The sequence below is a fragment of the Acomys minous genome, assembly GCF_964271855.1.
Source record: "Acomys minous genome assembly, chromosome: 16".
NCBI classification, from domain to species: domain Eukaryota; kingdom Metazoa; phylum Chordata; class Mammalia; order Rodentia; family Muridae; genus Acomys; species Acomys minous.
Window position 1 is genome coordinate 7,401,036 of NC_140498.1, and position 26,352 is coordinate 7,427,387.

General features: G+C 43.2%; 1 long non-coding RNA gene across 2 annotated transcripts in view; it reads right to left on the reverse strand.

Moving 5' to 3' along the window:
• Positions 1 to 18,755, reverse strand: part of LOC311586708 — a 32,416-nt gene extending 13,661 nt beyond the window's left edge. Inside the window, exons 1-3 of one of the 2 annotated variants that reach the window (XR_014775629.1) lie at positions 18,621 to 18,755; positions 6,346 to 6,499; positions 2,652 to 2,781 (exon numbers count right to left, since the gene is read on the reverse strand). This is a non-coding gene — a long non-coding RNA (uncharacterized lncRNA). The remainder of the gene's footprint in view (positions 1 to 2,651; positions 2,782 to 6,345; positions 6,500 to 18,620) is intronic. The other variant, XR_014775630.1, reaches the window with a different exon arrangement.
• Positions 18,756 to 26,352: the final 7,597 nt, after the last annotated feature.

Genomic DNA, 26,352 nt, shown 5'->3' on the forward strand with positions numbered 1-26,352 from the left:
ATGTTTAACATTTTAGAAAGCATATTCTTCCAAGTATTTTTTTTTTATGTGTGCGTTATGTGTTCATGTGTATATACGTGTTCACTGGTGTGTGGGCTCATATTATGTGCAGAGGCCTGAAGTCGATGGCAAGTGTCCTCCTCATTGCTCTCCACCCTATACACGGAGGCAGCAGCATCTGTTGTTGAACCCAGAGCTATTTGAGCTCTTGTGCAGCCTGTCATTCCCATTTCCGGAGGTAGCCTGGACTGTACTGGAACGTGGCTGCCATACTGCATTTCCTGCCTCTAAGCTGCTGGGGGGTGGGGTGGGCGGGAGTATGTGTTTCTCCTGCAGGCTGCCCCAGAGGGGAACAGAGGAACCCCTGGGATCAAAGTTTCTGTTACGCTCAAGAATGGTTAGAGCACTCAGGGCAAGGCCCATGCACTAGGCGAGGTTTCTGATCTTACAGGGGAGGTGGGAATGAGTTTTCCACTGGTGCTAGAGTTACCTCTCTTAACATGAGATTACTGGTACCAGATGGCAGTGGAAACTGGCGTGTTCCAAAAGCCTGTGATGCTGGGCGTGGCGGCACACGCCTTTAATCCCAGCACTCGGGAGGCAGAGGCAGGCAGATCGCTGTGAGTTCGAGGCCAGCCTGATCTACAAAGCAAGTCCAGGACAGCCAAAGCTACACAGAGAGACCCTGTCTCGAAAAAAAAAAAACAAAAAACAAAACAAACAAACAAACAAAAAAACCCCAAAGCCTGTGATGACACCTCCATGTTACAGCCTTTCAGTTAAGCCTCTGTATTAATGGCAGAGGTGTGGGCAAAAGACCGGAAGGCAGGTCTGGTGAGACACATTTCCAGTGGGACACAGGCCAATGGCTGCCAAGGCAGTTCTGCACACCAGTGGACAGGTGAGCAGAGCAAGCTGGCTTTAGCCAACATTCTGCAGAGGCCAGGTGGGTGGCTGCCTGATTGGCAGCCAAGCTCAGCGCATTCAGCAGCAATCCTTCAAGGCACCTTTCTTTCCCCAGAATAAGTGACAAGTCTCAGGCAGGCATAGTGGAGGAGTGGAGTGAAAGAGCACTTAGTTCGTGAATCTCGGGGACATTATAAGCCTTGGGCTATGGGAGGAGCTGTGAGGGTAAATGTGTTTGATTGGCTGGGGCTGGGGGTTCTGGGCTAACAACACAGCCCTGTCATAGGAGGGGGAAAGCAATACCTAAGTATCCTATGGGTGGGGGAAGAACTCCAGGTACTGTCAAAGGTCATTGGTTGAAAGCCAAGACACCAAGACATCTCATTAGCATAGGGTGGGTGTCTCCAGGGATTTGCTTCCTGAATGGGTTTCCTATCAGAGAAGGGTTGGGTTTGTAGTCTCCCTGGGTTCCCCAGATCAGGTGGAGGGGGACATCCAGCTGAGAAAGGGAGTCCAATATGGAGCTCAGAGGCTATCTGGAAACGCCAGACTTTGACCCTAAGAGCAAAGGTTCCACAGCTGCCAGCTTACCAAAGAATTCCCTGTCTCTGCTGACCGAGCTAGCATTACAGGCACACCGCCACACCAAAGCAGCTTTGGCCTGGGTGCTGGGCATCGAAACTCCAGGTCTCATGGTGTTTTGCCTGGCAAGCCATTTTCCAGCCCATGTCTCTAGTGCTTAAAAAGACCAATTTTTTTTTCCTTTTCCTTTTCCTTTTATCTTATAGCTTAGGCTCCTAGCAAAATGAAGCAGAAGGGTTAGAGGTGTCTTATATGCCATCCTCCCTGTGTGCGCATGGCCTTCCCCCTGCCATCTGCCATCACTGCCCTATGTTGACACAGCAGTACCAGTCAGAATGGTGGTTTATAACACTGTTGGAGGTATGTCTCCTGTGAGTTTGAACTGACGGCTTACGGCATGTGCCCACCATTACTATATCATATAAAACAAACTTCTGGAAGCATCCTTGGAGCTCGACCAAGCCAGCTCTACCCTTCCCCTGGGTACCACTTCTCTCTTTACTACCTCTATACTTTTGCCTTTCCTTCCTGTTTTAATTTAAGAAAATACTACAGGAAAAAAAATTAAGTACATTTCATAATCATAGTACCTATTAGTATATACCTATAAGTATATTAAAAGTATATTAATGCGCATTTAAAATTTATATAAATGGTAAAATACTATGCTCATCCTATATAATGTACACTCTTAACCAACAGTGTGCTCTTTAGATCTTTTTATTGTGTGTGTATATATATAGTATGTGCATATATATGTGTGTGTGTGTATCAATGACTACATTTTCATTTTCTATAATGTATTAATCGTATAAATCAGTGGATTTTACTGTGTTTTCATATGTGCACCATATACTTTGATTGTATTTGCTCCATTATTGTGCCTTATACATTTCCTATTTCTTTTAATGTTGTACAATATCCCACATTTTATATCTGGTTTTGAGAAACCTTGTCCATTGCTGTGAAATGCTACCATGATTCTGAGGTTTGCCTATCAAAAACTGCCACAGTCAACATCCTTTTCATGACATCCCATAATTTTAGGTGAATAGTCCTTGAGGATATTTTCTTAGAGCAGAATTTCTGAACAAAGAAATGTGCATTTTCACGGCATGAGTTGTCAACAAAGCGCTCTGCAGGGTGTTTCGTATCTCACTTACCTGTCAGGCACGAGCCTTCTGACGTCTCCACATTCCCACGCTGGTGCTATGTCCTCACTTTGATTGATCTGACAGCTGAGATGTTTCAGTTCAGCTAAAACTGGCCTGCCGCTGTCTCCCTACCTGCTAACTTGAAACAAGGAAATGCAACTCAAGGAATGGCAAGTTGATGCTCAGTTAGTATCAGCCAATCACACCGGAGGAGCTTCGGCCAATCACAATGGAGGAGTGCCAACCAGTCACAACAGAGCCACTTCAGCCAATCACTTCTCTCATCTGGTCAGTTCACAAAATACTAGAAAATATTTTAAATGCCATATTTTGCATGTTTCTGAGGTTTTTGAAGGCCTTATCTAACTATCTTACTTTATCTTTCTATAGAATCATATCTATCTGCAGCAGCTAAGATATGTATTCTTGTGATAAAATAGACTAGTGATTGACATGACCATGATTTGATCAGCTAACAATTAACTTGTATAACTTACTCATCCTAAACAGTCTACAATAGCACTTTCAAAGTATAGGAAGTAAACCTTGTATTATAATTGAGCTATACAGGTACAATACCTCATGTCAGAGTAGAAATATATATATGTATAATGTGTGAAGAATAAACTTACATTTGAATTCTATACCACTGTATCTAGAATTAAACTTATTTTGCATCTATATACAAAATTCTATATCAGTGAATTAAATATAACCTTATGACAATTGAGGCATTAAGTTGAGGAGTAGATTCACTAATCCACTTTTTGTTCTATCTTCCCTATGTATTTCTATATTCCCCCCTTCTTTCTTTTCAATCCCTATGTCCAAACCTAAGAATGTAAGATAAGGGAAAAGAGAGACATTGCTGAGTCTAACTTTGTTTTATCTTTTAAAAAGACCAATAATAACTTATAACCAACTCCCATCGATAATAACCCTATATAGCTCAAAACAGCAACCAAAATCCTACCCAACCCCCCTTAAAGGAATAGAGCATCATTCTCTTAAGGTTTCTTCAGGCTAATTTGGGGTGAATACCACCTTTGTAGGGGCCCAAATAAAATTGAAGAAATGGTTAAACAAGCTAGGAATCACATTTGTGGTCCAATTTCTAAATGTTGAGAAATTCCAGGCTTAATTATGGTCCTGTGAGGGACAGTCTGAAATGGTGGACCAATTGGGATTGGAAGCTTTCTTTGAAAGTGTCCTGGGAGCTGTCTTGTTCTGATGAGGAACAGCAATTGAAGCTCTTGGTGCTGGAACATGAAGGATGCAGGATGTCAGTGTCCAGCGTGCTGAGAGGAGTGAATCCTATCAGGTCTGATCCAATGTCAGTGTCCAGTTCTTTTGTTCTGAAAGCATATAATTTCTTACAAGCATAATACAGTTCTAAAATTATAAGTGTATAAGGTGTGCATGATGCACAGAACAATTAAGGCTGGTTTTCTGCTCTTTGTATGAGCAAGAAAAAAAAGATATCTGAAAAAGATTCACTGACAATGAGACAGGTTATCTCCTGGCAACACACAGCCTACCTCAAGGAAGATGATGAGCATCAAAGAACCTCCTTATGGAGACGGCTTCAAATGTGGCAAACAAGTCACTGGGAAAAATACCTCATTTCTACCACAGACAGAATTCTGCCTAAAAAAGGGCAAGCTTGGATGCAGGCAGAGTCAACAGCTAAATTCTGCCAAGACAAGGTAAGCAAGTCCTCAATAGTTCCTGCCTCACAAATATGTCTGTCAGATATATTGGGGCAGAAGGCTGAAGAAGATGCTCTAATGTTATAGAGAGTTTTGGGTGACTATTCAGGTAGAAAACTGTCTCTGTCGTGTTCTCATTTGCAAAGCTACTAACCTGCACTCCTGGCATACTTAGGTAATCAAGTTTATTCCTTCTCAAGTCTATGATGGAGTTAAAATTAGGTAGCTTAGTTTTACAATGAAGCTAGTTGTTTAGGGGTTAAGATATTTTTAGGTCAAGATAGATGTTTTAAGTTGATAATGACAAGATATGATAGAGATTGATTTATATTCATAATTTTAGATGCACCAAGATAGGAAAGATATTTTCTTCAAGGCTGTCAAATATAAATAGCTAAAACCTAAGAATGTAACATTTATATAATTCCTGATTGTGAAAAAACAAACAAACAAACAAAAAACAACCAACCAAACAAAAATTCCTGATTGTGTCATGGTTCTTCTTGTTATAGGTAATTTATTGAATATACATGTAATAATATAAATGTATATATAAAAATAAATTAAAACAAACAAACACTAGAAAACATTGAAGAGATGGGAGCTGACTTTTTAAATGCCTGTCCCTGTGACAGAGGAGGGACACTCTGTCAACTGCTTCCAGCAGCCATGTGACTCACAGGCACCCTTTGCTCAGTGAAATCTGTGAAGGGGGTCTGCCTGCAGTCGCTCTTCCCACAAGATATAAAACTCCATTTTCTGCTTTCTGCCTCACTATTTGCTGTTCAGTTATTATTGCTTGTGATACCCTGTGGCTGGTGCTCTTTGATTTCCTAATTTCTCCTGTGTGTTCTTTCCTCCATTTCCTTTGAGGATGCTAGTTTTAACTTGTAATTGATGGAGCCATTTTGATGGAGCTAAACAGTAGCCTCGATCATTTCTCCCTTCAGACTAAGTTTTCTGTAGGGTTTTGGACTCTTAAAAATGTTCATCTGTAGGGCTATTGGACACCGGCCTTATTCATGATGCTGCTGGTATTCCTGTGATTATCCTTAGAAGTCAGAGATGGGGGTGGGGCAGATATAAACAAAACCTTCTTTAGGTGAAGGGGGACTGTTATGAAAAAAAATCCATTCTTTATGACTTTAATATTCCTAAATAGAATAAAAAATAAAATTCTGTAATAAAGTTAAAATTGTGGGGGGAAGTAAAGAGCTTCCAGGATTTTTTTTTTTTAAGCATGGGTCATTTTTCTTGCTAAGGTAACCCAGCTACTTTTTGCTTCTAGGACGTTACCGATGCGAAGTCCTCCAAAACAACGTTTATTGCGGTCATTATTTCTCTGTTATATTAAAACAAGAAAACGTCCCCTAGTGGATTATTTGTGATACTGTGGATTTGGGTAGCATATTCCATTTAGTGTATTGGGGACCAACAAATTAAGGTCATTCCCAGAAGAGCCTGACCCCGGGAGGAATACAATTAACATAACATAAACACAAACAACGAAGTGATCTGACTCTTCCAATCAGGGGCACATGAAGTTCCTGGTTAACACCGGGAGCCTTCCTGGCTTTACACAGAGACACACTCTGACTGACATTTCCTGTGTGTGAATTCCGCTCCATCTGTTATTGTCAGAATTGATTATCTAAGAGTCAGCCGGATGCTGTACTTTCTGGATCTGTCTGCGTCTGTGGCTTCCTGGATACTGTCCTTCACTCTCCAGGTGCTAGCATTCTGGACAGGACACCAGGGAAAAATACCCCAAGGTTCAGGGAAGGGGTTTGAGAGGCGCATGCCTGTTAGGAAAAAAAAATCATGCTTCGCTACTGGGCCCCAAGAGATAAAAGCTCCCCAGAAACGATCACTCCCCAGTGACCAGCCAGAAGACAGCGGGAGACAAAGATTTTCATCCACAATTACTGCCTCTTAAGATGTCTCCAAACCCTGGCTCCCCCCCCCCCCCCGACCCCTTGAAAACAAGCTCTCACTGCGGTAGGATCCTTTACAGTCCTCCCAGAGGATGCGATAGCCATCTGCTACGGGCTGCGAGTTGAGATGCTTTCTGCTCTGTGTCAGGCCATCTCCAGCTCTTATTTTGGCTGCTTCATTGAATGGAGATTATTTTCTCAAATTTCCCCGAAGCTGTTGGAATAACGTAATTACTTTTACTTGGTGCAGAATGAATTTCTTTTTGCGTCTGGTTCGAGAAGCTTTCGAATCCCCCAGTGGAGAGAGAACAAAGTGCTGTAAAGTTGCCCGTTTTGTGCCCAAAGGGAGCCTGGGCTTTTAGAGCCGGGCTTCACTCAGCTCTCACAATGGCTCTGTGAGTTTGGTGTTCAGAGCCATCATTTGTACTGATCAGTCAACAGGATGCAAAAAGTCTCATTCAGTCAGTCTGTAGGTGGGCAGTGGAAGGTTCATATCAGTGTCTGATGGTGCATCAATTCCCTCTGTTTTAGTGTTCTACACTGATTGCCATCTGTTTGATGCCCCTGCTAAAAAGTGAAAGCAATGGAAAGATCCTGACCAAACTCTGGTACATTTGGTTTTTTTTTGGTTTTTTGTTTGTTTGTTTGTTTTGTTATGTTTTTCTGTTTTCTTTAGCATACTTCAAAGCACAGAAAACAAAAAGACTGCATTAGATGTCTTATACGCATTCTTATTTTTGTCTTATAGATCGCCCAACTGTTTGAGTGAGGAATGGAAATTACAAAGCTTTCACGTTGAAAATTTGACATTTTGAAACAGTCAAACTGCTATCAGAAGGAAACACAAAAACCTTCAGAGCCACTCGTAAGAATGGAGCCCATGAGTTTTGTCATATACTGAAGTCCCCGAGGTATTTGCTGTGTACGTTTCACTTCTGGCAAAAGAATGAATTTTTAAATAGACATCTTCAAGTAGCTGAAGCAATGGGTCTGCTGCTAAGAGCTCTGGCTGCTCTTGTAAAGGACTCAGGCTTGTCTCCCCGCACTCCCATGACAGATCCCCACCATCTGTAACTTCTGTTCCAGGAGATCTGTTTTGGGCTCCTTGGGCCCTGCACATGCGTGGAGCACAGAGATGCGAGCAAGACATTTATATATGTAAAGTAAAAATAAATATGTATTTTTTAAAAAAAATCCTCCAAACGCATAATCCCAATCAATTCTGCTTTTCTTTAAAATGCTTTTCTTTCCACAATGTTTAAAATTTAAGAACAGTGATTTGGCATTTTAGTAGCAATGCAATACCTAGGACTTAATAGAAAAGAGTGGGTTATGTAACTATGGACAGAAAAGAACATTTTGGTAAATACATGAAAATATTTTCCTGGAAGAAACTGTTTCTATTTTTTTTAAATGATAGACTCTGTTTAAATAATCATAAATGAAATAATAATAATATTTATTGATGGGCTGGATATTGAAAGGATAGAAGCCTCCTTCCCCTCGTTGGATTAAATGGAAGTAGGTGGAGCAACGGAAATGGCTCTCTTGGCGATATGGTATGGTTATTATTCATTCTGGTTCTTGTTTGTTTGTTTGTTTTGTTTTTTGAGACAGGGTCTCTCTCTGTGTAGCCTTGGCTACACTTTGTAGCCCACTTTGTAGACCAGGCTGGCCTCGAACTCACAGCAATCCGCCTGCCTCTGCCTCCTGAGTGCTGGGATTAAAGGCATCTGCCACCATGCCCTGCTCATTCTGGTTCTTAAAACTATATATATATATTTTTTAAAAAACACATATAAAAGATAAAGTGGGTGTTAATAAGTAGATGTACTTATTGTCCTGGTTAGTTTTTTGTTTGTTACCTTGACCCAGGCTAGGGAAAGGTAACCTTGACTAAGAAAAAGCCTCCATCACACTGGCTTGTAAGAAAGACTGTGAGGCATTTTAAAAATATTTTATTAGTGATTGGTATGTGAGGGCCCAGTCCACTGTGGGCGGTGCCACCCCTGGGCAGGTGGTCCTGGGTGTATAAGAAACCCGACGGAGTGTGCTGTGCAGAGCAAGCCAGTAGGCAGTACCCCTCTATGCCTGTTTCAGCTCCTCCCTTGACTTCCTCCTCTGACTTCAAACCCTGTTCTTTCCAGTGTTAATCACAGCAACAGAAAGCACGGGTGCTTAAAACTCAGCTTAGCCTTCTTAGAGATTTAAGCCGACACATCAAGGAATCTAGTTGTAGATCATTAGATATTGTGAATAATGAGAAAAGGCCGAGGAAGACTGAGGCTCCTTAGTTGCCTGGTCCCAGGACACACATTAGCTGTGTCAGGTCAGACAGGGAAGTACGCGGGTTCAGATAGATTTCAGCTCTGAATGTTAGCTCCAAGAGGAAGAAATCTTTGCTCCAAACTCTTCTCAGACTAGATCACACTTTATCCTCCTTAAAAGTCAAGGACCAGGAGTCAGAGGTCAAGTAGAGACTCAGGAGAAGTAGGTATGGTTCATGAGCTAACACCACCTACAGGAAGTTCCAGAAAACTGTATTTGTCATATTTCACATTGGTCAAAAATGAATACCAGGTACACATAAAGGCCAAGGGAGCCTAGAAATCTTATCTTCCACTGAGCATCTTAAGTCACAATTAATATTCTAGGCTCGGATATAACTCAATGATGCAGCATTTGCCTGGCATATACAAGATCCCATGTTCTGTCTCCAGTACCACAGACAGTCAAACAAACAACATGCTTAATAGTATTCTGTCACAAAAGACAATGAAGATCTTAGAACCCAGCCAACAGGCTCAACCACAAAAGGAACCTAGGTCAGGAGGGAGGAAAGTTAAGAATTCATTGAGTGTGTGGCATTTGGACACTTACTTGTGACATCCTTTCTGAAATAGGCAAAAATGAAGGCATCCCCCTGGCTTCCTTGGCATGGATGAGATATGGCATTTTCTCTCCCAGATACCCACTAATCCTTCCACCCAGAGGCACAGCTTCTCTAGCCTTATTTCCCACTACCCCAGAGTCTGAACAGCATAATGTTAAGAAGCAAGACTTTTTTCCTAGAAAATAAAAGACTGAAATACTCTATGAATCTATGGAATATTGCCGTACATGATAGCTCAATCTGCTGAAAATTTTAAATTATAGATGATACTGTCCAGGATACTGCCAAGAGAGTGAGAAATTCCCCTAACCTTCTTCTTCAGTCACTATAGTATAAAGTTCCCATATCATTTTATCCTAATTCATGCTACCAAGACTCCCATTGCCCAGAGTCTACATACATGCACTTTTGCATACAAAGGAAATGCTGGCCCAAACATGAGAACGAATTCTTACTGTCAAAACCCAGCAAATAACTGCACAGGTTCATGGGGTCTGTTTAGCCTAAGCCTCCTGCTTTGTTTCCCCAACAGCAATTGTCTCCATAAACCGTTAATCCCAAATTGCTCCTTCGGCTTTAAAGAATTTCTTTCCCTCTTCCTCTTTAATCAGTGCAACCAAAGGAAACCACAAGTAATGTTGACTCTCAGGTATCAAAAGCCGTCTTCCAGGTCCATGACAGGTTGAATCGAATGTGTACAACAGAGGACGCAAACTGATGCAGGGGAAGGTCTGGTACCCAGATGGCTTCCCCAGGCTTGTTTTGTTTTTCAGTTGAGCCAAAATGCAACAGTCAGAGTGCTTCACACACACAATAGGAGTCCTGGGTTTTCTTAAAATTCTGAGTGTCCTTGACCCATGTCCTTGCATGATAAAAGTAACACACTGAGTGCTGACCACCATCTTCAGGGTAGATGCTAGCTCTCCCCAGACTCAGTGGTACAGCCTTGACTGAGTTGGCCCTGTCAGCGTTTGCAAGTCCGCAAACCCTTCCCTCCGGCCTCATCCCTATCTAAACGTGAAGGCTAAACAGAGCAACACATGTTTCGACGAAACATGGTGAGCATGCGGCTCTGCGGAACTCTGGATTCCTGAGTAACTGCTGATTCTGCCAGCTCCACACATGCTGCGGCCTTCATGGCACCAGAAGGTATTTGAGTGTGAGACCCCTCGTTATGGCTCGCTCCTGAGAAATCAGCACAATGGAACGCACAAACGGAAACCTGACCAAGGTTCACCCACTGAGCAATCAAGCATCTCTGCATAGTGTGGCTCTGTCTCTGGGTGAGCCTCTCAACTTCATTTGGTCTTGAGCTACACTCAGCATCAACACCGGAGTCTTTGCTTTCTAGTCTAAATCCATCCACTTTTTTTTTTTTTTTACAACTCTCTCCTTCTTTCACAGAACTCAGCTGCTGCTATACAGAATACCATTACTTTCCCTTACTACCACAGTTCCTTCTTCTTGCTGCCTAGACACCTAAGCAGATGGTGTGTGGTCCCTCCTTCCTGATGCACGTGTCCTGTCATCTCTATACTTAGCTTAAGCCAACTTGGGCTCTCTGAGTCTGGGAGCCAAGCCACTGATTGCTCTAATAATTCTCACATCAGCTTGGCCAATGGTTGGTGTCCTTCTAGCCACTTCTGGTTCCTTTGTGGTCAGTGAGTGTGCTTGGTGTTTTCAGAAAGCCAGTTCTCAGGCTCTCTTGATCCTTTGGTAGGCTGAACACACCACAGTCACACATGCATGTGGATTTTCCCAGCATCTGATGTGGGGTGACTTCCCTCTTTATACTTCTCCCCATCCGCACTGAACTCTCTTCTGTAGAGGGTTTACAGTTATTTATAATTCTTATTAGTGCTTACATCTACATGTCTCTACAACACACACACACACACACACACACACACACACACACACACACATACACACACACATATGTTTACTAAATTTATGCCTTACCTTAGATAAATGTTCATTATACTGAAAATTAACCCAACAATTAATATACTACTGATTGTTCATATGGTTAATGTAGTCCATGTGTTAAGCCCCCGCCTCTCAAAGTCCCATGTATTCCTGACTTAGTTTCAGGATGTTGCAAAGGCAGTGAGACCTTTGAATGCTAATGAGAGGTTCCCGGGTCTTCTGGGATATACTTCCAAAGCAGTCTCCTGAGTGCTCACTAAACATCACTGCACAAGGAGCCAACCCAGACCCTCCGTTCTTGTCCTCTCTACCCCAGGCACAGCTGTGGCCATTTTGCACCTACAGATGTTCCTGCCATGGTGTGCTGCTGAGTTCTGGACTCAAGTCATTGATTACTCTGATAATTTTCACATCAGCATAGCCAATGTTGGTGTCCCCAACAGAGACCAAACTAGTGTGCTTTCCCAATCTTGGGCTTTGAGCCACTAAAGCTGAGTGATGCGAACCTCTCTACGTTATATGCTAGCTGACTCAGGTAAAGCTGCCTCATGCTGCCCATTTCGTTATTGTTCCTGTTTTCCGGATTAGCAACTCAAGAGGAGAGCAGACAGAGCTGCTCATGTGTGATCAGGAATGGTATGAGTGTCAACGTGCTTGTGGAGGCTGAATGGCCCCCCTTCTCTCTCTTCACTGGATCAGAGTCTCTCCGTGTTGCCAAGGAGGGTCTAGAACATCTGACCTTAAGGACCTCGGCCTTCTGAGTAGCTGCTGCCATAGATATATAGCACCAAACTCAGCTACACATAGAAAGTCTTAAATCTACTCAGAGAATCTTAATGAGTCTTGCCACTTAATAATGTGTGACTCTACTAATTAAAGAAAGTAATCAATTGGTTTTTATCTTTATTTCTTATTTTCCATTTTTGTTTTATGAACAGGTTTTTACCATATATCCCAAATGGGCTTTGAACTCACGATCCTCCCGCCTCAGCCGCCTAAGTGTTGGAGGTTACAGGCTCAAATCACCAGACCCAGTTACTTCCTTTAACGTTTAAAATGAACAATGTAATAGTCACTTGAAGCTAGGGTCTGAAACACACATTTGTATCCGTGCCAAGATGTTTATGAGTCTTTCTCCAACTCATGTTAATGTTTTTCCTTTCCCCGGCACTGCCTTCCTGTGCCATGCGCAGCTTGCCCTGGGTGTGATGGAAGGCTCAGCTTTCTGACACAGTTCTGAGGCCTGGCCTGCACTCTCCGAGGTCCCTCTGCTCAGCCAGAACCAAGATAAGATGATTCATCACCCTTGTATGGCAGTTCTCATATTTTAAGTGCACCCTTGCCTATGACCCACCTCCATAGGGTAGAGATTCCTTAGATGGGGAAGTTGTTGTTTCCTATACCAGATGTCAAAGGATGCAGTGATAACTCAGAATTTCTGTATTACAAGGCTCTGGGGTGTCAGCCTTCTCTCTGGGAGGAGGGCATCTCTACAGACCTTCCTGGGTGGAAGTACATAATTTCTTTTCTAGAAAGATTTTGGATGTCAAGGAAAGGCCTCTATTAAGCAATGGTGCCTCAGCAGCAATTTACATTTTGGAATTGGTCATTTCTCTTTTGAAGGAAGTGATACAGCTTTGTGGTTAGGTTGCTAGGATCTTAGTTGGTTCAGTATCTTCCTCTCTCATGCATCCATAGGCTGCTGGTGCCACAGTGTTGGCTGTCATCCTAAAACAGTCTCGTCACAAAACCTCACTCATCAACTAACCAAACTGCCCCGGTTAGCTCTCTCTTCCTCTTTACTCCATACGTCAGACCAGTCCTTAAGTCCAGTAGAATCATCCCTTGTAATTCTTTTTCTTCTTTACTTTTATGCATGTATGTGCATGCATTTGTTGCTGTACATGTATGTATATGTACATGTATGTACAAATAGTTATTTGAAGAGAAGGAAACATGTGTGCCATACAGAAGAAAGTTGAAGTGCTGGGTTCACTCAGGGCCTTGTACAGCCCCCGTTTCTTTTCGTTTTTGTTGTGCTTATGTTTTTAAAGTAGGTGTGATGTTATTCTTGGTTGTCAACTTGACTACATCTGAAATGAACTAAAATTCAAAAATGGTTGGCACACGAGTGAGAGACTTTTTGCTAAAGTTGAAATATGAAGTGTCAGAGACATGAAGACAAGTCATAGAGGCTTTTCTTGACAAAGCTCTGAAGACCTCCGACTGTCCAGCATGATCTTTAGACATCCAGAACAGATACTGAGGCTCTGCTCGACAAAGTTCCAAAGATCTCTGGCTGATCACCACTGCCCTTAAATATTATCTATGGTCCATGTCTAATGGCCTAAGAAACTACTTTGAAATCTACTTTTCTCCTAAAACTGCCTTTCTCTCTATTTCCCATTTTGAGTCCAGCCCTAATGAAATTTACACTGGAAAACTTTTTCCCACAGAAACTGCTGAAAGAAGGCATCTGGCCAAAGGTTTGAGACAATGAGTGAGTTTTGGCTCTGACTATTGTGAGCAACCTGGCAAAAACTGTTTGAAAAGAACGTCAGGACTTTGACGTAACAGTACCTAGATAGATATTGATAGCTACAGAGAAGTAAAACTTATTCTTATAAGAAATGAAGTGTTTCTTTAGAATCTGCTTTGAGAGCAATAGAAGGTGTGCTTCAAGGTCATGCTTTAAGATATTTTATAATAGAAGACCCTTTAGCAGTTAGCCTAGGCTTGGATAAAGATGGATTGCATACCTATTGGTTTACGATTAGAAGTAAGTTAAGTTTTTTTTTTTTCTGTGTTAAGGATATTTAGTTTCAGGTTATGTTGCTATGACAATTATGTAAAGACAATGGCTTAAAACTCAGGGTAATCCATGATTAAACTTTCCTGAGTATTGTTTAATAAATAATAATAAGGTCATGATGACCATTTCTGGGATATTGATTTATTTTGCTGTTGTAGGTTATACAAAACAGTTTGCATTTCTTTGTTAGGTTGTTTTCTTGCTCTGTTGATTTTTAAATGCTCTGTTGATTGTAAAAGATAAAAAGCAAAAACATGATGTAATCTGTAATGAAAAAATTGAACTTAACTTTTTAAAAAGTACTGGGGTTGGCCCAAAGATATATAGAAGAAAAATCAGGTTCTCATGGATCTTTCAATTTTGCACCACAATTTATGCCTGGACCTCAGTATTTCTTTTCTCCTCTGTTCTTCAATCTCTCCTTAACAATTAGTTCCTTTAATTAATTGTTCACCAACAGTTGGTTCCTTTAACTGTTCCCCGCAGGCTCAATTCTCCCTACCACAGAACCACCACGATTTTCTCTTCTCTTTTCCGGAAGCTGGTCTATGGGAGGAAGATCCACTTCTAATCTGAATTTTTAAGGTGGTAAGACACTTGCCTTTAAGCTGGATCCTGAGGCTGGAGGACACACACCTTTAATCCAGATCTTGAGGAAGGAAGACACATCTTTAATCTAGGCTACACCTTTTTCTCGAAGTCTATATAGTCATGGAACATTGCCTGCTTGCTCTTGTCTTGTTAACAAATCCATTTCTGTTTGTGTGCATGTGTGTGTTTGCACGCACGCATGCACGCACACACACACACACACACACACACACACACACACACACACACACAGAGATGGAGAAAAAGAGACAGAGAGAGACAAAGACAGATAGATTCTGAAAGTGCTGACTAACACACGGGCTTCATAGAAACAGCATTTAATTGAGCCCTGTTTTTTATCCTTGACAGCCTCCACCTTTTACATGCTTAGACCATCCACGGTCAATGTAACTATTGTCATCAAATCAGTATAGAGAAAACTTAAAAAAAATAATCTATTTGTTGTGTTTGTTGCTTTCTTCCTTTCCCTTTTGCATTCTCTCATTTTATTTAATCATTTATCTATCTCCTTGGCAAATAAGCCATACTTCTTTTTTAAAAAATGAGTGGCTTCCCTTGAGTTTACAATACACACTTACAATTAGCTTAAGTTAACAGATACACAATACAGCACTTCACATGGCCTAGGCATCTTGCCACAGAGTATTGTTAAGCCCTCCCTCCTGTCCATATGACAGTCTAACCACAGAGTGCATTAGTTCCTATGTTAAAATTCCAAAAACATAGTCACAACTAACTGCTTTAAATGATGGTAGTGCATGTTGACTTAGAACTAAAAATAATAATCTTAATTGCAATGTCTTAGTTTTAGCCTCTCATTTTGATCCCCCCTAGGGTTCTTTCATGTTGTGTGTTTTCTTCACTCAGAACCCTTTAGATATTAATCATTGTTATTTTAAATCTCCCTATCTTAGTTTGATCCTAATATCTGGGACTTTGGACTGTTATATTCTTGACTGTTATAATTTATCGTGATTTGTGTTTGAAGGCAAGACAGGATATATAAAGCAATGGGAGCTCCAGGAAGTAAAGTTTCAGTTTTAAGTTTTCTATTAACCTGTGTAGAGAGTGGGCTCTGTCTCTGTCTTGCCTGTCCCTGAGCTATGCTATAGTAGCTACCTCAGCCTATCCCCACGGCATGGGGAGGGGTGCATGTTGCAACCTTACAGATTACTCTGTTCTTCGTGGGTCTGCAGCCTTCACTTCTGAGTTAGCTCCCTCCCTCCCCACTCGCAAGATGTCACAGGAAACCTAGAAGGAGTTACCATGGTGGGAGAGACACCATCCTCCCGTCTCCTCACGGCTCTGAGGAAGTCCTTCCCGGCATTATAGGCGCTTGCAGGAGAGATCGAGCTGGCCTGTTTTCACCACGAGCTCCCCTTACATTCCTCATGAGAACCTGGTGGTTTTCCTGTATCTAAAGCCCCTCGAATTCCTACATCCATGAGTAGCGGCTCCTAGGGACTTGCACCTTTGGCCTCTAACATTTCCTCAGATTTACCATACATGGTAAATCCTCAGACACTTGGTGCCTCAGCTTCTTCTGCTCCGGAAAGCAAATCTGCTATGACTGGACTTGTGCCCACCCCTCTAGATTAGGGGGATCTCTCTGTGACCTTGCCTCTTGGAAGAACCCAGGAAAGTTGTTGAAAAATCTCCAGTTTGCAGCTTTATATTATTATTTAAAAAAAAAAAAAAAACGAGATTGGCATCTTTAAGGCTCTTTTCCTGTCAGTGCCGAAAACTGAAGTTTTTACCTTTTATTTTTTCCCCTCTTGAGTCTTTTTGGAGTCTACTCCCACCTTACTTTTTATGGCTTATCTCTTTGCTTCCAACGTTCCCATAGAGACTCAGAACTGGCCTCAGTGCTCCAAGCCTTTTACATTAGAATTAAGCCACTTCTATTGCTCCATGTGTGCTTCTCAGCTGTCAACGGCCAGTGTCTATCGTTGCTGATGAGAGCTCGGACTCTATGCTGATATTCGAGGTACGTCATCTCATTGTCCCCCACCCCAACCCTACCTCATAACTGTGCTCCGTGCTGGCTGCTTTGTTTAAGTAAAGCCTGCCTTTTCTTTTAGGTCCAGTCTGAGTCCCATTTTATCCATGAAGTACCTGTTACTACCGTGCCACCCAGCCATTCATGGGAAGAAAAAGCAATCTTCATGAAAGGTAACCCTGGAAGCTTTCATCTCAAGCACAACTGAACTGATGCACTGAGAACAGGATTCTCTCAAGGACACACAGTTGGTTGGATTCAGAGCTGGGCGGAAAGGCGCCTTGTCTTTTCTTTCGTCCACTAATTTTGGGTCTACCACAGTAGTGATTCCTAAAGGGCAGTGTGTACGTGGCTTGCCAAAGGAGTACGTTTTGTGTTGTTGCTTTTTTTGAGGCTCACGTGATGTGATCCCGACTTGGTAGAGATGAGCCGGAGCTTAACCACATGCGCATGGGACAAATGCTTTCAATGCTGCTCCTTGGTGGGAATTCCCTTTGAAAAACAGCAACATTGGCAGAGTAAATCAGAGTGGTGAGCATCCAAGCCATATGTGGATAAATAGACCAGTGAGAACATTCCAGCAGAGGCTCCACCTGACTCTGTTAGGCTTTCTCAGAAAATAAAACAAACCAAAAATATGTTTTCAAATGCCTAGGATTTCAATTTCCACATAAAAACTGTGTCAGCCATTTTAAACCTAAGCGTCTGTAGTTCTCAAGAAAATCAGTCAATGCTTTTAACTGATGAGCCATCTCTCCATTCCCCTATAAAGACATATTAATATAGACTTATATGCATATATGCTTTTTATAAAATTTCTATAAAAACGAATGTTTGAGAGTTAAATACAACCAACCATTCAGATTTACCTCAAATCCTCCCCCAAAGTAATAGGATCATAGGTGTCCATGTTATATCTCCATGACCAACATACCTAACAGAAACAAAACAGGAGGGTTGGTTTTAAAGGAGATTTCAGTCCACAATGGAGGGATAGCTGTGCCAGGGTCAGAGCGGCTATCGGGGGCCATGGCTGAGGCACAAGCTCTTGCTCACATGTTTATGGGTCAAGAAGCAGAATGAATGGTCCAGAGCCAGGAGCTGGGCCATGCCTTTCAAAGGCTTAGCCATATAGTGAAGTGCTTCCCCCAGGGTGTCCCCACCCTCCTAAGCTTCCACAGGCCCCCAAAGAGTGTGACCAGCTGAGGGACAGGTTCTCAAAACATGAACATGCTGGGGGACATTTCAGACTGTGATCCTAACAGTGGTTGATTTTCAACAAATTTTTCCTCTATTTTCTAAGGTTGTGATAGATGTTTTTACTTCTAGAATCAGAACAAAAATAGCTTTTCTTTTTTAAAAAAAGAAATGGAAGAAATACGAACAATGAGACGACTCTCTATTGGCTCTGTCAGGAGGCTTTGATTCTGGGTGGCAGTTGCATCCTGCAAGATCCTTTCCCAGGAAGCCCTGCGTGTCCTCAGCCTTGGCCATGAGGTTAGGGTGGGTCTCACAGAGGAAGCCATTGTGGGAACTGGGCTTTCTGGCTTAGTCTGTTTCCAAAGGCATGATTTTGGGACCAAACCAGAGTGTAATGAAGAAAGAAGGGAAAATCGCCACAGGCTCACATCCCAACCCAGAGAGAAAACGACCCAAGAACTTTCCAGGGTGTTTCCCGCTTGACATTTCCTTCCTTGACCTTTAGGCTTTGTGCTTTATTTCACACACTGCCCAGAGCTAAAATTAAGCATTATCTTTAGAAAAGAGGGGGAAGCCAAGAACTCAAACCATAGACTCTGAAGTTAAGAAGACAGACTGTAGGCCAGGCGACACAGGGCCCACTCTACTCACAGTTCATACCTTCGAACTGTCCCCGCCCAAGTCAGAAGGCAGCAGGCAGCTTCCCAGAGTCAACCTGAAGAAACTTGGGTGTTATAAGGGTGGAGGGGACGAGAGGGGGTTCTTCTGCCTGTTCAAAACTGTGATATGTGGGAGCAATAACAGCCACAATTAGAGCATTCCACAGTACTGCCATTGATTTTCCCTGACCTGCATCTAAACTCTAAAAACAGAGAAGACATTGATTTTACCTTTAACATTGATAACCGTTCTGAAACTTGCTGTGATGGGGGCAGGGGACAGATCCAGCCTGGAAGGTTGGATCTTATGGCTTTGAACTTTCCTATCCAGGTTCCATCTCAGCTCTGAAAGCGCCTCAGCTACTCCCTGTCCCCTGGCTTTAGTCAGTTGGTTGGTTGGCTCCTCTGCAGGGCTGTTGCTCGGTGGGAGGAGCCTCTGGTGACCCTCTAGGAGTGCTGGCTGCCCCTCCCCCTCCCTACCTCCTCACTCTCCATCAGGCCAGGCCAGAGCCCTTAGCCTAGGCTCTCTGTCCTGGAGTCAGGATTATGCATGCTCTTTGCTGAGACCCCATCGGTTAATTGCGCCATCCCCCTGCCTGAGTGACTCTGCTCACAGTGTACTGTAAGCCGTGAACACAATCTCCATCCATCTCTTCTGTCACTTCTAGCAGGTGTCTGGTAAGTTCACAGAGTGAGGTGACACATGTGGACAATTTAGCCCTTGGAGGGTGGAACCCCCGGGACTAGTCAGTTAGTGTATAGCACAGTGCTCACAGTAAACTAGGCCCTGTTCACCTTCCTGACTTAGTCTTCCAAGCACCAACTTTGGCCACACTGGCCTTCTCTCTAAAGCGAATTCTTTCTTAGCCCAAGGCCTTTGTGTAGTTTTTTTTCCTCCTTCATGCCAAGAGCACATTTCTACAACTCTTTTCCTCTCCAGCTACTTCTGTCTTTCTCTCACTTTTAGTTCAGTTATCACCTCCTTCAGCAGGGTGTTTGCCCTCTCCTATGTGAAGCATACACTTTATTCACTGTGGGCACAGTATAAGATTCATTCCTCCTGTAGATGCCTGATTTATTTACTTCTAATAGCCAGACTCTTTTACTAGCCTAGTATGTACACTTTCCTCTCCTCTCAGATTTCCGGAATCTATAGGAAAATTTGAATGAGTAGATGAATGAAAACAAACAAACCTAGAAAACGACCTTGCTAGCACAGACCAGAAGACCCTCTAATGAAAGCTGAGTCCTCGTGCTAAGCAGCTGGTCTACCATTCTCCTTATGGAGAGAAACAAGATGATACGAAGTCCTTTGAGCTCCTTAGAATGAAACAGCCATGCATAAACACAACAGATAATCCTGTTTCTTTCCATGAATTCAAAATAATTTTTGAAAAGGAACAGGCCCTCTCAAAGAATCATGCCCATGCAATCTTAGCTTTAAGTAGCAAAAAATCCCCAAATAGCTTCATGATCTCTAATGTAATGCAGATGTAAGGGGTAAGAATTTGATGGTCAATTAATTTAGAAAATATCCAGGGCCTAGCAGAGGTTCAACGTATTGACTTTGAAATTTGACTCAGGATTACAATTCACTCCCCCTCCTGTCTTCGCCATGCCTAAAGTATAAAAAGAAAGCTTGTAATATTGTGTATGGAATGTTCTAGAGGGGTTGCTAAGCTGTTCTTCATAAAGAAAAACACAGCTCTTGGACTCAGTTTTCGGACTCTTTTCAGTTGGGATCATTTCTGAGTGTTGAAGTGGAGTGATATTAAATTGACATGCTTCTGCCAGCTGATTTTTGTGGCCAGTCGAACAGACAGAGCTGGCAATCTCCACACTTCATTAATCTTTGTAAGAAAGCAAGCTCTGGCCACTGGACTGGAGACCCACATGCCAGGGTCCGAGGGCTCGCTCCTCTTGGCTTCTGTCTGGATATAAAGCAAATGTCTCAGGAAGTTCTGAACAGCACAGTGTGTGCTTTCCTCCCGGGTGACTGCTCTTGGATGTAAGAACTAATATTCAACACAGAGGAAGCCAAAGCTACTGTGGCTGCAGGCAGTGTGGTACCCAAGAGCCACGAATACCGCTACTCATCACACTCCAGTGCCTGTTGGGTCTACTTGATATTGTTGCGCAAGATACCGGTTGCTCTCAGCAGCCAAAATTCTTCATGTCTTCCAACTTGGTACTTTTCGAACTTTGTATTTAAATATTTTTTTTTTCTCCAGGGAACAAAGAACATAACTGGATTTTTTTGGTGACAGCTTTGTTGAGCTGTGCTGCTCATACGTATAATTCAATCGCCAGAGCATACAAGGCAAAGGCTTTTAACATATCTAGAATGGTGTAACTATCAACACTGCCTCCTCCCGTGAGGCTTGGGTCTGGAAACCTGGCTGTGATGGGGAGGGAATAAAGAGAGGACCAACACACAGATATACCTACAGAAAGTCTGGGATTAGCTGAGCTGTGCGAACTCTAATGGGGTGGCAGCAACTACCAACTACTGGAAGAATCCAGGCCCTCAGCACAGCATGTTTATTGTACAGCACAGGGGACAGGGCTAGCTAGTCTTGGTAGGAGGACTCTATAGGAACAGTGGTGATTGGATTGGTGAATATTAGCCCCAAATGGACCCATATTCAACTCCTTCTCACACTGTCCTTTCCCCTAATGCCTGACCTGTGTGTTGTGCAAATGCAGTCTTCAGTTTGCTTGTAGATGGTGTGGAAATGTAACGTGGTATAACAGAGCCAGCAGGCCTTTCCAACACGGAGCTTCTGTGCTTCTTCAAACTCTGTGTTTAAAATAGAACTGGCTATTTCTTTTAACATCTTCTTCAGTCTATTTCAAGGGAATCACGATTAACTGAAGCTGAAAGATCATCCTTCACTCCCTTTTTTTTTTTTTGGTTTTTCGAGACAGGGTTTCTTTTTTCTCTCTCTCTTTTTTAATGTTTCTTTTTTTTTTTTTAACTCATCTATCACTCTTGCCAGTCCTTCATAGTCTACATTTGATTAGACATCAGCCTATTAAGGCTTGGCGTGCAGTATGTTTGTCTATGTATTTACTTTTGTTGACAACTGGTCTCTTAGTTACAAAATGTAGAGGATGATTGCCAACCCCACACAGGAAACTGCAGGGAAGAAACGGCACAAACATTCAGATGGTATTTGGAGTAGGGAGACGCGGCCCTCCGCAAGATTCCCAATTATGTCATCTGCCTGAGCATGGCCTGTGGCCAGTGGGGGCTTCGGCGATAAAACAGGAGAGGTTCATATTAGTCAAAGCATGGGGCTGCGCTTGGATAAATGAGATATTCTGGACGCAGTGCTTGGAAGGATGCCTGGAGTCAAAGGCGGGTCCGGCGATGCTGTCTCTTGATAGACACACAGAAGCCCCTGCTGTCTGTGGTTTTTCTCTTCAGTGGCTCAGTCACCTGCAGTCAATCAAAAATATTAAATGTAAAACCATAGAAAGAATAGCTTATGTTTTCAATTGTGCATAAAAATCCCATCGAGTCCACCCCTGCCCTGCCTGGAATGTGGCCTACCCTTTTTGTCCAGTGGATGCCCCCCCAAATATTCAAGACATTGGGGGAATACGTATGTGCTGGTCTCACTTTTGTAGCCGAAACGAAGAAGGTCATGGGCACTGTGGAAGGCAAGTGCTAACAGCCGTGGTGAAGGCATTAGATTTGAGGATGTGTGTGTAGGTCACACAGCTATAGCCGGCTCTGGTTCATTCGGTGTTGTCGGATCTTGGTACACATTCTCTGTGCCTAAGAGGAGGCTATTGTACACGTGGAGTGTACCTCACTTGTCTACGGTAGTAATGGGTCTGCACAACTGGCTGTCTCATGAGCAGATAGAGGCATCTCCGTCTGCCTTTGCATCTTCACAAGTGTGGGGATGTGTGGCACTGGAGTTCCCTTCATGCTTCTCCAGCAAGAGAGGGGAGCAGGAAGGTGCCCGTGGTGTTTGTGACGATACCAGAGCTGTCTATTAAGAATTCAGTGCCGTCCTTTACATTAGGTCTTCTGGAGGAAAGAGTGTGGAGTTTGCTGTTATGGAGGAGGGTTCTATCAGGTGCTGACTGCCTTTCTACTATTCACATTCGACTGAAAAGCAATCCATTCTATCTGACGCGTTTCAGATACTAAACTGTCCCTTGGGCTCAGAGTCACCACTCCTGTGAGATTCCTTACTCCATTTCTGTTTTTGTTTTTCAGTGTTTGGCCAGGGGAGAAGGACTCACTGCAGTTACACACCCTTGTCACTGCAGGGCTCAGTGTTTTCTGGATCTCTCTAGACTCAGGGCTCTGCCACAGAGGGCTGTGGGAGGACATGGGAGGCAGAAACGGGGCCTGCGTGAATGCATGGTTTCTGGGGCCTTAGCTCAATCATGCTTGTAATGTCTGCTCTGCCTGATAAAAAGAAATCAGTCTCACTTAAATAAATTAGGAAGGAAAAAAAATCCACAGGGCAACCTTATTATTTTTGAATAAAATCAACCTGTATTTATCCTGGTATACAGCCATTTCCAAAACACATTTTCTTTGGCCAAGGAGTCTCGGCCAGCACACAAGGAAACCCTAAACAGTCCATTCAGCTGGACTGCAAATGTGCCTGGGAAGGGAAGGGCTCTCGGACCTTTCCCAGTAAAGGGCCCGCATGTTATTGGACTCTCAAATCCCTTCTGCTCTGTGAATATCAGTTACAAAGGCACCAAGCAGCTTCCGGCTTTTACCATCTTCTCCTAACACAGACACCCAACATAATCACAAGGAGATTTGTGCAGCCCCCCACTCACCTCACTCCATCTGCTGGCTTCCTGTTATTTCTTCAGGCTTGGAAACAACTGGCTTGAGCTAGCTAGGCCTGTGAGAGGCTGGAGATGTGAGACGTGCCCACTCTGGATTCCAAATGGCAAGGAGGTGGCAATCATTAAAAAGAGATCATTACTAATGACATAGTTAGGAAAGTCAGCCAACAGCCTGCTTTCTTTTTTTAGCCATCATGAAAGACTGATGCAAACCAGCCAGTCATCCAGGGAGCGGCTTTAACATAGTGCCTGCTACTCCCCAGTAACAGCGCTGGAAAAAGAGCAATATAAGGGAACATCTATCCTCTTGCTGGTGTTTCTCCCTCTCAGCAACATGATGAGTCTTGTCTAAGTGTGGAGAGCCACAGATAGCAGCGCCCCTGCTGCTTCCCGGGCGCAATGTGCCCCCCCTTTGCGCATGCGCAGTGAGTAAACCTGAAGGCATGATATAAGGTGGTGTGATTCAAACAAGTCATAGCGTCAGGTGGTGTGATCTGACAAGGCATGGCGTGAGGTGGTGTGATCCGAATGCACCAACCAGGAGTGACGACGTGGCAGTTTCTGATAGGACAGGCACACTATAAAGGTTCTATGGGAGCTTTTCCTGGGGTCACTCTGATAGTCAAGGATCCTGAATAAAAACTGCTGCAAGAAGAGTTCTCAGTGTTGGTGTCTTTCCTGCTGGACGGGAGCGGCATCGGCATTTAAGTAGTTACTTGTGCGTCTAGAACCATTGAGCAGAGATGGCCGTAGCAATGACCTTCTGGATCTCACAGCTTACTAAGGTGCGATGGTCAGCCTGCCATCACTATAGCCAATGCTGGAGGCTGTTTACTTACCAAGAGGAAAGTTTTAGTTTGGGTCATTGTTTTGGAAGCTTCAATAGCTTTGGGCCAGCAGTGACATTGCATATGGCAGGCATTGAGATAGATGTATATATACATGTACGTATATATAGATATATGTATATATATTTGTATGTATGTGTATTTAAATTTGTATGTATGCATATATACATATACATATATCTTGATGCCTACCATATACATTATATGTGTGTATATATATTCACACACACATATGTGTGTGTATATATATATATCACAATTCTCACTCTAAAGGGAATATGAGATAGTTTATTCTGGAAACATTTTGAGTGACCATGGCCTGGGAAAACCAATTTAGGTTACCTCAAACTTCATGTTCCAACATGGGAGCAGTTTCATGAAGTTTTTTACAGAATAAAGAAAGCCATAAATCTGGACAAGTTTAAAACACATTGGTGGGTACACCAGAAAGGCGGCTATAGAAAGCTGGGGGAAGGCTGCAAAGCTGTAGACTTTAGATGCTGTCTGATGACATCCTTAGCTTTGGGGATGGTAGGAGGTAGTTGTCTGCAAAGTTAATAGATTCTCAGTGGGTTTGTTTGTTTGTTTTGTTTTTATTAGTCATGGAATGCTAGTTCTGACACAGGTATGGACAAGGAATGCTGTTCAGAGGCTAACGCTAGCCTGAGATAAGGTAGGTAGCCTCTGGACCTGCCATACTCCAACCTCTCCACATTCTAATTGGACAGTTTCTGTTGGCACAGCTTCTCTCTGGGAATTCTCATTCCCAAGGGAGAGTATGGAAGAGTGAGGTGGGCAGAGAGAGCAGGCAGCTGAATAAGCAACACCAGCTGTCTGGAAGTGGGCTTCACCGAGAGCCACAGTGAGAAGAACTTGCAGCGGCAACTTGAAGACCTAAGCTCTCTTCCAAGCCCACTCGGCTCAACTTGGTCTTCCTTCCCCCGGGTGAGCCTTACTTAGTGAAGCAAACTGCCATATTTATGTAGAAAGGTGACAAAGCCAAAGAGGAGAAAAGTGTTTCTAAAGGGCAGGCAAAAAGAAATGGAAAAGGATGTGAAAAGTTAAGGGTTTTGCCTTCTCCTGAAAAATTGATTAAAATTCAAGCCCAGATTGCCCAGATGGGTCCCATAGAGACTTGAGAACACCCAGCCCCTCTCTGTTCACCCTGAATACTACATAGGCATGAATAAAAACCATTTTAAATGTAAAAGCTTGGGGAGTGTCTCTTCATCTCTAAGCAAGTCGTCCTCTTTGAGTAAACTCTGACTTTACTTGACTTTCAAAAAAATGTTTCAAAAAATTCCTGAAGGTGTCTGAGAGAAAAACCCATTGGAAATATAGGGTTATAGAACACAAAAAAGCGAGAACAGTCTTTAGGGTCAGGGAGCTGGTGGAAGACACTTGGGGATTCGTACCTTAGAGGAAGCACTGAACAGAACAGACTGGAAGATTCAGGGCCACAAGTCAAAGCAAGCCTTACCTCCTCATTAGGAAACAATTTCAAGTATAGGTTATGGTAACCAAAAGCTTACATCTCACTATGGTGCAGAGCCTCTGAGGTAGGCGCTTGTGGCTGTCTTGCTTGAGCATAATGCTGCAGCCATAGGGCATGAAGGGAGCTGTGGTAGTCATCTTGCTTGAGGCCAGGTGCTTGGCTATCTTGCATGAGGGTAAGGTGCTGTGGTCATTCTGTTTGCTGGTTTGGGGGCGATTGCAGGAGGCGGCTGAGGGGAGCATCCAGTAATCATTAAAGACTTGTTAAACTGCTGAGAAAGAGACATGCAAACAGGAAGCAGGTGCCAACATGTAAGGGGAGGTGATAGGCGGCCAAGGGGGGGGGGTGAGAGGCAAGCAGAGGCATGCTCTGGGACTCTTGATAACACTGTTGAGTGTTAAGGTCATCCTGACTGTAAGGCGAGTACTCCTTGGAGGTTGGTTCATAGGCTGTCATGGAATTGCTGAGAGCAGGACACAGATACAGACGGCCCTAACTGACAGCGTTTTGATGATTAGGTTTTACACTTTACGGTGATCTGGAAAGAACACACATTTGGTAGAAACTGAACTTCAGAATTTGCATTTGCATCTTCTGATGGGCTAGAAGTAGATGGAGTTTATTGCTTGCTCCTGATGCTTGGCCGAGGCAGAAAGCTGAAGCTCCCACAGTTAGCTGTGCAGGCGGCGTGAGTGGCTGGCTGGTTCTCTGCTGCTTACAGTGTTGCTAAGCCATGGTCCTCAGGAGGTCAGGTGTAGTTCTTACTGTTTCAGCTAGGGTGGACTAGTTGGAA